General features: G+C 39.9%; 1 protein-coding gene across 3 annotated transcripts in view; it reads right to left on the reverse strand.

The window, feature by feature from the left end:
* Positions 1 to 16,988, reverse strand: part of ARHGAP20 (Rho GTPase activating protein 20) — a 108,434-nt gene that overhangs the window by 90,604 nt on the left and 842 nt on the right. The gene's annotated exons all lie outside the window — the stretch shown is intronic.

A 16,988-nucleotide genomic window follows, 5' to 3' on the forward strand; every position in this document is an offset into this window, starting at 1 on the left:
CTGAGGGTCTGCCCAGCCTGCCTGAGCATGGGGGCCCATTCCTGGACCTGGCTCAGCAGTCTCACTTCTGCTGCCCCTAACCCTCTGAAACCACTCACTATCAGCAGATCTAAGCTCCTAAACTAGATCTTAATTAATATATAATTTCTAATTCTGAGCTCCTTGGCTTTCAGGTTTTATAAAGAATTTGGAAAGGGTTCAAAAGATAGCTATAAAAATGATTTAAAATGAGGAGGAAAAAAAAGCCTATGAGAAAAGTTAAACTAATCTGAAATTCTTCATCTGGAAACATTAGTAATCTCCAAATTAATGCAGAGTTAAAATATGAAGGATAGGCGGTATCTTCTGAGGAAGATAAGGCAAATACACACTGTTAAATGTAGACTGAGAATCAAGTTGATCGTGGGTAGTGGTTCTTTGATAAATTTATAAAAGTTGTGAACTAAATTATGTACATAATTTCAGGGGGTTCAGAAACCCATATAATATGGATTCCTTTGGGATTCATGGAACCCAAGTATGAAATCTTCTGATCTAAGGAAATCTTTCTGGAGTGATGGCTGTTAAACATGAAAATGGAAAATCAAAGAAGGGTAACATATTTTCTTCTGTAAAGGTGCTTTTATTATTTTAATTTATTCATTTTAGAGAGAGAGAGAGAAGGGGCGAGGAGCAGGAAGCATCAACTCCCATATGTGCCTTGATCCGGCAAGTCCAGGGTTTTGAACCAGTGACCTCAGCGTTCCAGGTTAATACTTGATCCACTGCACCACCACAGGTCAGGCTGTAAATGTGCTTTTAGAATAGTTTTTCATGGAGACCTATTATAGATCATTTGTATATATTGTAATTAGACTGTATTTTTTTAGTTATAAAGTTGTCAGATGTAAAGAGTCAAATAAAGTGTATGTACCTCATATAGTGAACTCATATTCAAGAGAATGCAATCAAACTGCATGCACAATATTATATTTACCTGAGATTCTATTGTTTGTACTGAGATTTACTCTTCTACTAATGAGATATGCAACTCACGGTAACCCAGTCACTTCTGTAGGTCTCTATTTCCTTATCTAGAAAATGAGAAAATCAGAACTACATAGATTCTTGGGTACCTTCTATGCCTGATATTCTCATATTAAATGTCACCTGGGATTTGCAAGAAAATAAGTATTACCTCATCACACATTTAACATTCAGAAGATTGATTTCTCTTGTAAGTAATAAGTCTTAAGAGTTGCCAATATAATGAGGGCTTAATATGATACATACATAGATTTAGGTATTAATTCACTCAAAATACACAGGTCTCTCTCTCTCTCTCTCTCTCTCTCTATCTCTCTCTCTCTCTCTCTCGGCTCAAAAGTATAGCAAAACAAAGGGCCAATGTTAACTTTTGAACAAATTCGCCTATGAAGAAATCTGTTCTCAGGCAATAAAGACTTGGGTCTTCTTTTTGTTTATAGCAACTGTGTGAAATACAATGCATGGAAATAGAATGAGGCTATCGATTCCTTTACAAATGAACAATAGTACAAACTTGCCAGGACAGGGTGAACTGACACTTATATTAGCACCAACATATTTCACAGTTGCTCGGTGACAATAAAAACTATGATTCTTTGCCTCACAGGAAACAGAAGGTAGGTTCAGAACAGGGTATGTTTCCTTCTGTTAGCTTAAAAATCACAATCCACAAAGTGATTTTTCAGAATGTCCAAGTTCTTGATGCTTATATCTAGGATGACCTCATAAATGTTGGATATCATACTAAAACTAAATATTTTATTTCATTATTAAAATTTTTTTTATTTATCAATATATTTTAGAGAGAGGGAGGAAAAAGAGAGAGAAACATAAATTTGTTATTTCACTGATTTATACATTTGTTGGCTGATTGTTGTATGTACTCTGAATGAGGACTGAACCTGTAACCTTAGCGTACAGGAACAATGCTGTAATCAACTGAGATACCAGGTCAGGGATGAAACTGAATAGTTTTTAAAAGGTATATTATTTTCTAAATTGATAAACTACACATTAGGCAAAAATTCAACTGCATTAATCTTTTGGGGACAATTTTATGATAGCATTCCATTTACCTAGTCTTCCACAGTCCAAAAAACTAAACAAGAGTTTCATTTCAGTTAAAAACAAACCTAAATAGCCTTTATATATTCTTCCCCTCAAAATGGTAAAGATGAGAAAGAGCTTCAGAAAAGTTGTAAAAGGAAATAGTAACTGAATTTATAAACTGCTATGTTTTCGCATGGCCTGTGGTGGTGCAGTGGATAAAGCATTGACCTGGTTATGCTGAGGTCTCCGGTTCAAAACCCTGGGCTTGCCCAGTCAAGGCACATATGAGAAGCAACTATTATGAGTTCATACTCCCCCTTCCATCCCCCTTCTCTCTCTGTCCTCTCTCTAAAACCAATACATAAAATCTTTAAAAATAAAAATAAAACTGCTGTTTTTAATAACAGCCATTTGATAGGAAAGTATAACATGAACACTGGAAAGAAATTAGATCTTCAATTTTCTAAGCTGTCTCCTCTGTACTGAAGGCAAAACACCTATTCTGCCAAAGAGTAAATGAACAAAGGTCTTAACTGAAGATGAGAAACAAATGTTTATAGTTCATTGGTTTTTTATGTTTCAATAATAACACAAAACTCTAGTAATATTACTAGCACGGTGCTTTTTCTACTTCAACTTACTTTTAATTAACCATATATTCAATTTACTGTGTGCCTAGCTCACTTTACATATTATGCCTCAGTTACAGCTTTTCATATTATATTATTTCTTTTTCTGCACCTTTCTAGAAAGCAGGGACTATATCTTCTTTCCAGATTGTCTCCTATCCTTTAGCAATTATTTACTGAAACTCTAGTCTGTAGCAGGCCTGTCGTTTTATTCCCAAAGTGTAGAACAATGCCTGGCACAAACTATACACTCGATACGTGAAGGTTTTATGTGAATTATAAAATTCACTCATTCTTCACATCTACATCACTATCCTCAGATGCACAAAGAAAAATATACAAACCAACCAACCAACCTTGGGGGCTCTGCTGGAATGCGGTTATTGAGGAAATATGAGCATTTGCTATGGAAAAGGATGGTAAGAATCATTTCTGCACCCTGCAAACTACCTCCTTTGACATAGTGTTATGTTTACCATTTTGAGCTACATGGTAAACATTTGTCTGATGATAAGTGTAATTACTTTCCAATAAATAGTGCCAGGGCAACTGGATACCCACATGAAAAAGAATGAAGCTAGACTCCTATCTCACAACATATATAAAACTTAATTCAAAATGGATCTAACATCCAAAAGTTAAGAACAGAAACTATAAAAATTTTATAAGAAAACATAGGGAAAAATATTTGTAACCTTGGATTAGGCAATGGTTTCTTAGATATGACACCAAAATCACAAGCAACAAAAGGAAAAAAAAACATAGATAAGACATGACTGTCAACATAAAAAATTTCTGTGCTTCAAAGGACCCTATTAACAAGTAAAAAGAAAACCCACAAAATGAAAGAAAATGTATGCTAATCATAAGGGATTTGTATCTCTAATATATAAAGAATTGTTACAATTCAATAAAGACAAATAAGCCAATTTTAAAATAGGCAAAGGCTCTGAAGAGATAGTTGTTGAAAGAAGATATCCAACAGCCAATAAGCACAAGCAAAGATGTATAACATCATTAGCCATCAGGGTAATGCAAATAAAAAACATGAATACCACTTTATACTCATCAGGATGACTATAATAGTAAGGACAGCTACATAACAAGAATACAACTTACTTATTTGCTTTTTGTCCAACATGTTTTTGTACTAAACATTTGAGTGTCTGCCCATCTGAATTCCTCAGAGACCTGAGGAATATGTCTACCTGCCTATTGTGGTTTCCCCCAGTCCTCCCCATTCTTCCAGTACCCTACTCAGTATTTCCACCTAGTAAAGCCTCAATGTGTGTATTAAGTCAATGAATTATCACTGACTATATCTGAGAGTTTAAGTTGGCAACATACTGTGCCAAGATAGGAGAATACAGTTGTAAACAGGTAACTATAGAAAAAAAAAGATTGAAGACTTTCAGTTGAATTTAAGTTAAATGTACTGAAGTGACTTTCAAACATTTGAAATTAGCATAGCATTAAAATAAGGGCTTTGATGAAAGCTTTGAAATATCCTAAAGTTTCAAGGCTAGAAAAAATATTTAATCACATTTGCAAATTAGCTTATTCAAATTGGACTATTAATCCTTCTGTTGCTAGTCTATACAATTTCTTGACTTTCCTACATGCGTGCGGTGTTATTTGTGGAGACATACCTCAAAGACACTGGCTCTGCAGGGGAACAAGACAATTATTCTTAACCGCGCACCTTTCTTCTAAGGTCCTATTATCATATCACTATTTTGACTACACATTTTGGTCACCAAAAATGGGTAAGTAGAAGCTTCTCATTACTGCCAGTTTAGTCTGTGATCAGTATGATCTTCTATTTACTCATTAATCATCCTGTCCAGAATCAGTTTGAACAGTTAATTAAAACAAATGTCAGCACAAAACAGACTATGATAAAGGAATAAAAGTTCTTTTCTGAGGGTAAGAAATATTTTTTACCTTTTTTTTTTAATTTTTAGTTATTAGTTTCCCTCTTTTTATAGATAACCACTTTGAAATAAAATAATAAACATGAGAATTATTGTAATGTTGAAAATGGGCATAGGGCTACCCTGATTCTACCACTTAACTTCTCAGAGTCCTCTCTGTAAAGTAACTAACAACCAAACCTACCACAAGGAATCAAATTAAGATTATATACGTGAAAGTCCTCTAACATGGAAAGCACCATGGTAGTGTAATTAATATATAGAATAATGCTTTAGAAGACAATATGAACAGAATAAAAAACAAACCACACAATGGGAGAACATATCCAACAATATGTCTGATAAGGGGTTAATAACCAAAATTTATAAAGAACCTATAAAACTCTACACTAGGAAGACAAACAATCCAATCAAAAAATGGGCAAAAGAAATGAATAGACACTTCTCCAGAGGGGACATACAGATGGCCAATAGATGAAAAAATGTTCAACATCACTAATCATTAGAGAAATGCAAATTAAAACCACAATGAGATACCACCTCACACCAGTCAGAATGGTGCTCATTAACAAAACAACACATGTTAGGTGCTAGTGAGGATGTGGAGAAAGGGGAACCCTCCTGCACTGCTGGTGGGAATGCAGACTGGTGCAGCCACTGTGGAAAACAATATGGAGATTTCTCAAAAAATTAAAAATGGAACTGCCTTTTGACCCAGCCATCCCACTTTTAGGAATATATCCCAAGAACACCATATCACTGATTGATTCAAAAAAAGAAATGCACCCCCATATTTATTGCAGCATTGTTCACAATAGCGAAGATCTGGAAACTGCCCAAGTGTCCGTCAGTGGACGAGTGGATTAAAAAGCTTTGGTACATATATACAATGGAATACTATGGGGCCATGAAAAAGAAGGAAATCTTACCTTTTGCAACAACATGGATGGACCTGGAAACTATTATGTTAAGTGAAATAAGCCAGGCAGAGAAAAAAAAATCATATGACCTCACTTATTTGAGGAATCTAATGAACAATGTGAACTGAGGAATGGAATTAAACCTGAAGGGAAGGGGGGAGGGAGCTGTTGGGAGGGGGGCAAGGAATATGTTGATGGAAATATGGGGGAGGGGGATGCATTCGGGGCAACACTAGAATCTATGTAAACACAATAAAAAATAATGCTTTAGAGTACATAAGGACTGCATATAAATAGGAGGATAGTAGAACTCTCCTTATATATTATAGTTTCTCTGCCTCCACCCAACAAATACAGTCTTTTGGAACATCACTAGGCCTTCACGTTGACTGGATTTTCTTCTTCTTCTTTTTTTTTTTTTCTGAAGCTGGAAATGGGGAGAGACAGTCAGACAGACTCCCGCATGCGCCCGACCGGGATCCACCCGGCACGCCCACCAGGGGCGATGCACTGCCCACCAGAGGGCGATGCTCTGCCCCTCCGGGGTGTCGCTCTGCCGAGACCAGAGCCACTCTAGCGCCTGGGGCAGAGGCCAAGGAGCCATCCCCAGCGCCCGGGCCATCTTTGCTCCAATGGAGCCTTGGCTGCGGGAGGGGAAGAGAGAGACAGAGAGGAAGGAGGGGGAGGGTGGAGAAGCAAATGGGTGCTTCTCCTATGTGCCCCGGCCGGGAATCAAACCTGGGTCCCCCGCACGCCAGGCCGACGCTCTACCGCTGAGCCAACCGGCCAGGGCTTGGATTTTCTTCTTTAGCAAAGCCATCAGTTTCAACACCTGGTCATAATTTCCTCTTAGCAGGACCCTGGAACGGGCAAGGTCAATTACAGATGCTCTCTCCCTCATAATCCCTTCCAGGGTAGGGCTTCCCTTCATTTTTCACTTCATGGCCCATACAAGGTGGTATTATGTGTACATCTATAGCACACTGCAATAAGCACAAGGGCTCTCCGGATGCCCCAGTACATATCTACCTGCCGGAAGTCTAAGGGGCTGAACACATCAGATACATCTGTCATGGCTGAGAAACAGCCTTACAGCAACCTCGCCCTTTCCTCATGCAGAGTGAGAGTATGGTGATCAATTTCAATATCTGTAATGGAAAAGAGTGTATCGAATGAAAATAAAAAAACAGGCCCCTGTTTATCCAGATTCAAATAGAGTGTAACCTAGAAATGGCTACTGTCGAAGCTGAATGTAGGGGTAAAAGTGGAAATACAGACATTTCTCTAGGTATAAATTAGCACCCAGGTAAACAAGGGAAGCAAAAGGCCACAGAGCAGGTGAGTTTTCAGATCTTTGAAATATGAGCTGATGTGGGCACATTCTACTTTGAGAGTCCACACACTAATGGCCAGACATCCTAAAAACAGGTTTTACCTTTCAGTTGTGCTGCCATGTGACAGCTGTCTGTCAAAATTAGGTCAAGGCTGTTCAATACAGCACTGGCATTCACTGCTGATTGGGCTACTTCTGCTGTCAGTTGGGTGTTTCTAATCTAAAATTGTCCTAGATAATGACAATCAGACTGAAACAAAGTTATAAAACAAACTGTGCTGTGCTGCCTACAAGCCTCATTACTGGTGGCTGAAACAAGGCCTCTGCTTCCTTTCTAGACTCCCACATGACGGCTAAGTTCTCCCTAAGTAAAGAAAAGCTGAACATCACCTCCATCCTAGGTTGCCTCAAAACAAAACAAAAAACCCCTCAAAACAAAAATTGCTGCAGTTGCCGTAACGAAACTGAGCATTCATTCACCTTGCAGGCTTTCTGCACATATTGAAATCTTGAGAGTCCCTGTGTTCTAGAATATGTGAGATAGCAACAGGAAGAATAGGAGAGCAAACTTTTCACTCAGAGTAAGTCAGCTCAGGCTACTGTAACAAAATAACACAGACTGGATGGTTTAAACCAGTGGTCCCCAACCCCCGGGCTGCGGACTGGTACCGGTCCGTGGGCCACTTGGTACCGGTCCACTGAGAAAGAATAAATAACTTACATTATTTCCGTTTTATTTATATTTAAGTCTGAATGATGTTTTATTTTTTAAAAATGACCAGATTCCCTCTGTTATATTCGTCTAAGACTCACTCTTGACGCTTGTCTTGGTCATGTGATACATTTATCCGTCTCACCCTAAAGGCCGGTCTGTGAAAATATTTTCTGACATTAAACCAGTCCGTGGCCCAAAAAAGGTTGAGGACCGCTGGTTTAAACTATAGGCATTTCTCACAATTCTGGAGACTGGGTAGTTCAAGGTCAAGGTGCCCGCAGATGGGTTTCTTGGTGAGGGTCCCTTTCCTGATTGGCAGACAGCTGCCTTCTGCCTACTTCCTCATATGGTGGACAGAGAGCGTGCTCTGGTCTCTTATAAGGGCACTAATACCATCATGGGGATTCTGTTCACATGGCCTCATCTAACCTAATTATCTCCAAATGCCCTGCAAACCCTCTCATACTGGGGCTTAGCACTTTAATATCTGAGTTGGCAGGGAATATGTTTAGTCCACAACAGAAGTTTTGTCAAATGCTCTGGAGACATGAGGGTGATCACAATAATAAAATGTACATATATTTCCTCAAAGCACTATGTACACAACTGTATGTACAGATAGGTTTATATATAGTCTATAACATGTTTTAGTGGCACTTCAAGTTGAAATCTAGTATATTTTCAGTTACTGATACCTTGTAGGAAGGTAAGCTTTATAATCACATATTTTTGTTAAATTATATGTGGTCCTATAAGGTACAAGATGTCTTTACTTTGAAAAGAAGTCACTAAGTCTTGGATGGCAAGACAGGAACTGTGAAAGGATTCGAATAACTAAATTATTGAAGACAGAATTTCATTTTCGGCAGCTATTATCAGCTGTCTCACTTGCCCCAGTCTAGCAAACATGTTCCACCCTTTGTCCTGCAGACCTTTCACCAAATCATAACCTGGCAGAATGCGGAAATCCCAGGAAATGATAAACTGCTTTATGAAAGTCCTCACTTCAGCCAAAAGCAATGACAGCACTACTTAGGTATCCATGACTAGCGAATTTTCAGTCTATAAGTTACAACTCTCTATTTTAATTTTGAATGCTCAATATTCAAAATTAATACTTACTTTTTTTCACAAATGTGTAAAAATAAGACTATCCTTAACTTTCACTATATAAAAAATACTATAGTCACAAAAATTAAATTTTCTTTTGCAATGTTAAAAGGCACTATTGTATTTGCATTTTAAGTAAAAATAACTATGGGAGTAAGTTTTTTCCTGTATTCAAGATTTATGATATGCCTTGGCCAGTTGGCTCCGTGGATAGAGCATCAGCCCAGTGTGTGGATGTTCTGGGTTTGGTCCCTGGTCAGGGCACACATAAAAAGTGACCATCTGCTTCTCTCCCTCTCCCCCTTCTCTCTTCTCCTCTTGCAGCCAGTGGCTCAACTGGTTCAAGCATTAGCCCCGGGCAGTAAGGATAGCTCAGTTGGCCTGAGTGTCAGCCTCAGGCGCTGAGGATAGCCTGGTTGATTTAAACATGGGCCCCAGATGGGGGCTGCTGGGTGCATTCCGATAGGTAAGCGCATGCGAGAGTCTGTCTCTCCATCTCCTCTCCTCTCACTTAAAAAAAAAAAAAAAAAAAAGAAAGAAAAAAGTAAAAAAATAGAAAAGATTCATGATATGAAATGTTTACTAAATGGAGAAATTTTCAACTGGGTTTCCCACACATATCATTCTTCATGGTGGAATCAGCTGAAGCATAGGATTCAGGACACCTATACATGACTTTGAAATAGTTTTACGAGTCTGAAGAATATGCAGAGCTTCCCAACACAAAGCAAGACTGAGACAGCAACATGGAAATCAAGCCTGGCTGAAGAGCTCTGGAAACAGTAACGCCTTTCATATAAAACATATGAAAATGACAGATACGAAGGCATAAAAATCACAAATGTCCGAAGTAATTACACCAACGACTGTGCTATTGTCACTATTAGTCAATATTTCTTGGGATGGTTAATTTTGTCAACTTGAGTGATCATGAGGACCCAGATAAAACATTATTTCCTGGTATGTCTGTGAGGGTACTTCCAAGTGAGATTAGTATTTGAATCGCTGGACTCAGTAAAGTAGATTGTCCTCCCCAAAGTGAGTGGGCATCATTCAATCTCTTGAGGGTCTTTCAACAACAAAAAGTGGAGGAAGGAAGAACTTTCCGCTCCTCCCATTTCCCTCACTGTTGAGCTGGGATGTCCCATTTCATCCTTTCTTGGCCTCAGGAAAAGATGGTGGTGAATTACACCTTTGGCTTCCCTGGGTCTCTCTCCTGCCTGCAGATTGCAGATCACAAGATTTCTATTGGCCTGTTTCTCTGAAGAACCCTGAAGAATACATTTACGTATTGGCAACAGAGAACATTACACTCAATGGTAGATGGAGAGGGTGGAGACTCTGTTCCCCAAAGAATAAAATTACTTCTCAGAAGAAAAATGTACTTTTCTCAGCTGGTTACATATAACTCAAATCTATATTCTCCTTATGTCCTATGTTACAAATAACAAATATATCTATAATCTTGTTGGAAAAAAACAATAGAGTTGGAAAACCCAGGTTCAAACTCCAACTCTGTTTACTACATGTATCCTTGGCTCAGTTCCTTCTATAGAAGTAAATTAATAATACCTACTAATATAATTTATGTGTATTACATATAGTTAGGCATTCACTTAGGTTTTAAAAACTTCCTTTGCTACATAAATTACAAACAATAAACTCTTATCTTTTTGCTCAAGTTGCTACCTTTTAATATTTGATATTTATGAGCTTCCAGGGTGACTGTCATGAAGGATAGTATCATGGAGTGAATGTTTGTCTCCCTCCCCAAATTTAATGGTATTAGAAGGCAAGGATCTTTGGGAAGTGATTAAGTTTAGGTGACATCATGAGAGTAGTGCCCCTATGATGAGATTGGTGCCCTTATAAGAAGAAACCAGAGGTATCTAGCTCCATCTCCATCTTTCTCCTTCTCCTTTTGTCCTTTTCTCACCTCTCCTGTTCTCTCTCCCTCTTCCTCCAGCAAAATGACCAATTGCAAAGCCAAGAAGAGGGTTCTCACCAAAAATTAAATTAGCTAGCATCCAGATCATGGGAATTCACAGGCTCCAGAACAGTGAGAAATAAATGTCTGCTGTTTTAAGACACCCAATTTATGGTATTTTGTTATGGCAGCCTGAGCTGAAAAGGACAGATAGCATTCACCCATTTGCATGTAAATGTTCTTGTATTAAATTCAAAGAAATAGAACTCTTTATTGCTCTATACCAGCAGTTCTCAACCTGTGGGTCGCGACCCCGGTGGGGGTCGAATGACCAAAACACAGGGGTCGCCTAAAGCCATCGGGGTCGCCTAAAGCCATCGGAAAATACATATTTTATTTAAAAATGTATTGTATAATAAATATACCCATTTTCATCTAGTATAACTTATATACTAATGGTTTTTGCACTTTTTAAAAAAGTGTTTTCATATATATACTTTCTTCTTTTGGCCTATAAAAAACAACCTTGTAAGATATACAGGATATGGTTTATTATGTCCATTTTACAGACAAAGAAACATAATATAGTCAGAAGTTCAGAGGTCATACCAGTGATAACAGAGGTCTTTTCTGATCAATCTATTTCACATTTTGATAATTCAAGATTCCTCTCTGCCTGACCAGTGGTGTCGCAGTGGATAGAGCATCAACCCAGAAAGAGAAAGTCCTCAGTTCCAAAACCCAAGTCACTATCTTGAGTGCAGGCTCCCTGCTTGAGCATGGGGTCACCAGCTTGAGTGCAGGATCATCGACATGATCCTATGTTCACTGGCTTGTGCAAGGGGTCACTGGCTTGGCTTGAACACCTCCTCCCCCTGATCCTATCAATGCATGTATGAGAAGCAATCAATAAACAACTAAAATGAAGCAAAGTGAAGTAACTACAAGTTGGTGCTTCTCATCTCTCTCCTTCCCCTCTTTCACTTCCTCTCTCTCACTCTCTCAAAAAGGAGAAAAAAAAAAGACTCCTGTCCACCAAAACAATCTAATGTGCTTGATTTTATGCAATTCACTTTACGAACAACACCAGAAAAGGACTCAGCAGGATACTTATTTAACCATAGGCATAATGTTTTTTTCAGTGTTAAGGAATAAAACTAAAGCTTACTCACCAAGATGCTTCATTCAAACCCTAACACAAGACACACATGGCCAAAGTCAGCTCACAGGGGTGTTCTAAAATGAGTTGTTATAAACAGATTTGGACCCAGAGAATGTAGTGTAGACCAAAAAGACAGAATGAAGTATATACAATAGCAGCTGCCACAGTTTAAAATGTTGGAGATATTTTAAAATCCTTTGCTTTGACTTACTTTCCGTGCTTGACTTTCTTCCCTAACCCAATACCCATTTTATTTAAAAAGTTTTCAATTAGTACACTAAAAAAAAAAAAAAAAAAAAAAGGGTCAGGCAGTTGAGTATGACACAAATTATCTCTAACTGAAATTATTCTAACATGTGCTTCTACTTCATTTCACACAAAAAAATTCTGTTTAAATGTGAATATCCTCAAGGATACACTATCCAGAATTCTATAGCTTGAGTTATCCATATGTTGTCATTATGTTTTAGATATATATTTTAAGAAATTAAAGTACAAATCTATTGTGTAGTTTTTTAAAGAGCTGCAGTGATGAAAAACCTTTGATTTTTGGAAATACTCAAATCATCTGACTAGTAAATAAAGGTGGATGAACCAATTAGGTAATTCTGCTTGAGGTTAAATGTAGCTGCAAAATAAAGAGACAAAAGATTGACTTTTTTTTTTTTTTAAGTGAGAGTGGGGAGATAGAGAGACAGACTCCTGCATGTGCCCTGACCAGGATCCACCTACCAACCTCCATCTGGGATCAATGCTGGGACCAACTGAGCCATCCTCAGTGCCCAGGGCTGACGTTTGAACTAACCAAGCCACTGGCGCGAGAAGGAAAGAGAGAGAGAAGGAGGAGAGGGAGGGCAAGAGAAGCAGATGGTCGCTTCTTATGTGTACCCTGACCGGAATCGAACCTGAGACATCTGCATGATGGGCTGATGCTCTATCCACTGAGCAAACTGGCCAGGGTGAGGCTGACTTCTTAGTTCCTCAAACATATAATGCTATTTCATACCTTAGAACCTTTGAATAATTGCTCCCTGTTCCAGAAATCTCTGTCACCCATAAAGGAGGTAAGCATCACTTAAAAGGAGTTAAGCCTGAACGCTCTAATGCCAGAGTGGTCTTACTTCATATTCATGTTTGTTTAAATCAGTGTCATGCTTGTTTCTTTGATAATAGTTATAACTGTTTATGAATTTTTAAATTATTATTGTTTTATCTCTTTCTTTTGAGCTGTGCTGTCCAAAACAGTACCCACTAGACACTTGAGACTATTTAAATTCAAATTCAAATAAATCACTATGAAGTAAAATTAAATTTAAAAAAATGAACAATCAAACTTCATAAAAATGAAGAACTCTGTTCTTCGAAAGATACTGTTAAGAAAATAAAATAAGGCCCTGACCGGCTGGCTCAGAGGATAGAGTATAGGCCCTTCCCACAGCCAGTGGCTCAACTGGTTCAAGCCTGGGCACTGAGGATAGCTCAGTTGGTCCTAGCACGTCAGCCTCAGGTGCTAAAAATAGCTCGGATGATTCAAGCATTGGCCACAGACAGGGGTTGCTGGGTGGATCCCAGTTTGGGCACATGTGGAAGTCTGTCTCATCTTTCCTCTTCTCACTTAAAAAAATAAACTGACCATACGGTGCCACCATGGATAGAGCATTGGCCTGGGAATCAGAAGACCCAGATTCAAAACCTTGAGGTCGCTGGCTTGAGTGCAGGCTCACCAGCTTGAGAGAGGGGTCACCAGCCTGAGCGTGGGATCAAGAACATGACCCCATGGTCGCTAGCCTGGGCCCAAAGGTCACTCGCTGGCTTGAGTCCCAAGGTTGCTGACTTGAGTTCAAGGTCACTGACTTGATCAAGGGATCACTCACTCTGCTGGAGCCCTCCGGTCAAGGCATTCAAGGAACAACTAAGGTGCTGCAACAAAGAATTGATGCTTCTCATCTCTCTCTTTCTCTGTCCTTCTGTCCCTGTCTATTCTCCTCCCTCACTAAAAATAAATGAATAAATAAATAAATAAAATAAAATGACAAGCCACAGAATGGGAGACAGCATTTGCAAAGCAGATATATGATAAAAGTCTTTGAATCCAGAATATATAAATAACTCTTAAACCCAATAATAAGAAAACTACCAACCCAACTAAGTTTGGGCAAAATATTTGAATATGTACTTCACTAAAGATAACATGTGGATGGCAAGTAAGCATGTGAAACAATGCTCAGCATCATCAGTCATTGGGGAAATGTAAACCAAAACGACAATGAGATACTACTTTATACTCTCTAGGATGGTTATAATAAAAAAGATAAGTGCTGGTGACGATATGGAGAAACTGCACTTACACACTGCTGGTGGGAATGTAAAACAACTTTGGAAAATGATTTGACAGATTCTTAAGTTAAACATACACTAAAATATTATCTAGCCTTTTAACACCTAAATATTTACCCCAAAGCAAAGAAAGCATATGTCCATACAAAGCCCTGTACATAAATGTTCACAGAAGCTTTATTTATATAGCCAAAACCTGAAACTAACCAACTATTAATTAATAGGTGAATGGATAAACAAACTGTGTATTACTATATTACTACATCATATGAATAAATATATGATGGATTACTAATAAGTAATGAAATAAACTACAGATACATGCAAAAACAGGGATGAATCTCCCCCTCCCTCGGGGGAGGCCCTGGGGCCAAGGAGAGGGAGGGGCCGGGGAAAAGGCGACACCCCAATCCTGGAGAACGCTAGGCTGCTCCCGCTGCGCTGGGAGAGTGATTACGACTCTAATGCTAATTATATTAAGTTAAACAAGCCATGCAAAAAGAATACACAGAACGATCCCATTTTTATAAAATTATTGAGAATGCAAATTAGTCTATAATTGCCTAGGAAAGTGAAGGGAACAAAGCTATTATAAACGGATACGAGGAAACTTTTGGGGGATGATAAATATGTTCATTACCTTGACTGTGGTAATGGTTTGACAGGTGTATTCACATATGTTAAAACTTTCTGATTTACATACTTTAAATCTGTACAATTTAATATACCTCAGTGAATCTATTAAAAATATATTATACTTCAGTGATGCTGTTAAAAGCATTTAGTTCCTCACGTTGCACCAGCCACATTGCAAGTGTTCAGTAGGCACATGTAGCTAGTGGCCATTGAATTGGACACTGTAGATAAAAGGCAGTTCCATCATCACAGAAGTTCTAGACAACAGCAATGTTCTAGAGCAGGGGTCAGCAAACTACACCAGGGACCCACCACCTCTTTTCTAAATAATTAATTTAGAAACGAAGCTGTTTTATTTTTATTTTCTATTGCTAATGTGGAAGTCTGAAATCAAACAGATATGCCTACTAATGTTTAAAATAAGAAATGCACTTTTCTGAAAAATATATTAAAAGCAAAACGAAACAGTTTGTCGACCTTACCCCTGCTCCAGAGTAAGTAAAAGCTATAGAAAGAAAGACCAGACTGGCAGAATCCATTCCCTTAACAAAAAGGAAAAGATTCGATTGGCAATGTAACAGTCCATTACGATTTATAATGAACATCATCTTAAGGACAATGGCTTCATATGCAAAGCTACCTTTCATTTACTGGGCAAGTACTACCTTATAAATGATCAAGTCACTCAAATGCTTTCTCTCTTTGCAGTGTGCTTAAGCCTAATTATCTTTAGTAAAAGAGGAAGAGAACTGTTCAGGAATATAAATCTTTGATTTCCCCCAAATCCTTAGGTTTACAAGGATAAAAATTGCTTTAACACCTATGCTAATTTCTGAACATTCATTTACCTTCCCAAATATAATGCTAATCTCTCTCTCTCTCTCTCTCTCACACACACACACACACACACACACACACACACACACACACACACTCCCTGTATCTCTGAAGGAGAAAACCGACAAGGACAAACCGCAGTCTAATACATCAAAGGCTGACCTACACTACAGCTGTTAATTCATCAAGTTCACTCTTAGATGGCTCTGCGACATGGCCAAGGTCTTTGGGAGCTCACAGACACTTCTATACTCGGTACACGGATCTCACCATTCTTCACTTGACCTCTAGTCGACCAGGATGCTGGTGGGAAGAAGTTGTGAAGGGCAGTAAGATCAGACAATCAGGGAGCCTGCGCAACCCCTCATGGCTCTAATTATATAAATGCAATGTATTAAGACAGTTCCGTAAAAAGAGATGATCTAACAGTTTGTTTCCAGAGAAGCTGGAAGGGAACCATCAGGGAAGAGCAAAAACGACCAAACATCAGAAGGTCTTGGGGGGAGGGGAGGAGCAAGAGCAGAAACACCCAGTGTCTAGAAACACCCAGTGTCTAGAAACACCCAAATCGATTCCTCCGGAGAACAGCAGAGGCCGGCCGCTGGCGGCCCACGTGCACTTGCAAAAGGACCCGTTCCAGAGAAACCTGAGCGGGTCGGAATCAGCACGCCGCAGCACCGCTGCGTTTATCCTAACGGAACGCTACAAGTTGTTGGCCGCATCCCTCCTCCCAGCTTTGACAGGGAACACGCGTGCCACTCCCACGTCCACAGCGACACCCAGACCCCTCTCCAGCCAAGCCAAGTCCCGAGGGCTAGGGGTGGAGCACTGGACGAAGGCCCCAAATCTCGACCCATCCGACCCTCCACCGCAGACCACCGGCCCCACCCAGCCCGGTTCTAAGCCGAACCGAACCAAACCTCCACGTCCCCGCAGTGTCGCACATTAGCATGCTAAGCTTACCTAGAAGTCCGACCACCACCTCGGAGACCCCGGAGTCTCCGTGAACGCCGCGCTGGGCGCCAGCGCCCTCCCTCCCCTCTACACCGCCTCACTCAACCCAAACACCGCGGGCTGCCGCGCCCGCCGCCTACCTTCTTCAACGCGGGTCGCCCGCCCCGCCGGACGCCGCCAGCCCTCTCGACCTCGGAGCTGACCCCGTCAAGAGACGGTGAGCGCCCGGGGTCCTCGGGGGAGGCCCTGGGGCCGAGGAGAGGAAGGGTCGGGGAAAGGCGATACCCCGATCCTGGGCCCGCGCCCCGGACCGTGGCGGATGGAGATGAGAAAGGACACTAGGCTGCTGGTCCGCTGCGAGAGTGATTACGACTCGAACGCGAAGGGTACCGGGTGATTGGGAAGACTGCGGTGCCGG

The sequence above is a fragment of the Saccopteryx leptura genome, chromosome 1, assembly GCF_036850995.1.
Source record: "Saccopteryx leptura isolate mSacLep1 chromosome 1, mSacLep1_pri_phased_curated, whole genome shotgun sequence".
Lineage (NCBI taxonomy): Eukaryota > Metazoa > Chordata > Mammalia > Chiroptera > Emballonuridae > Saccopteryx > Saccopteryx leptura.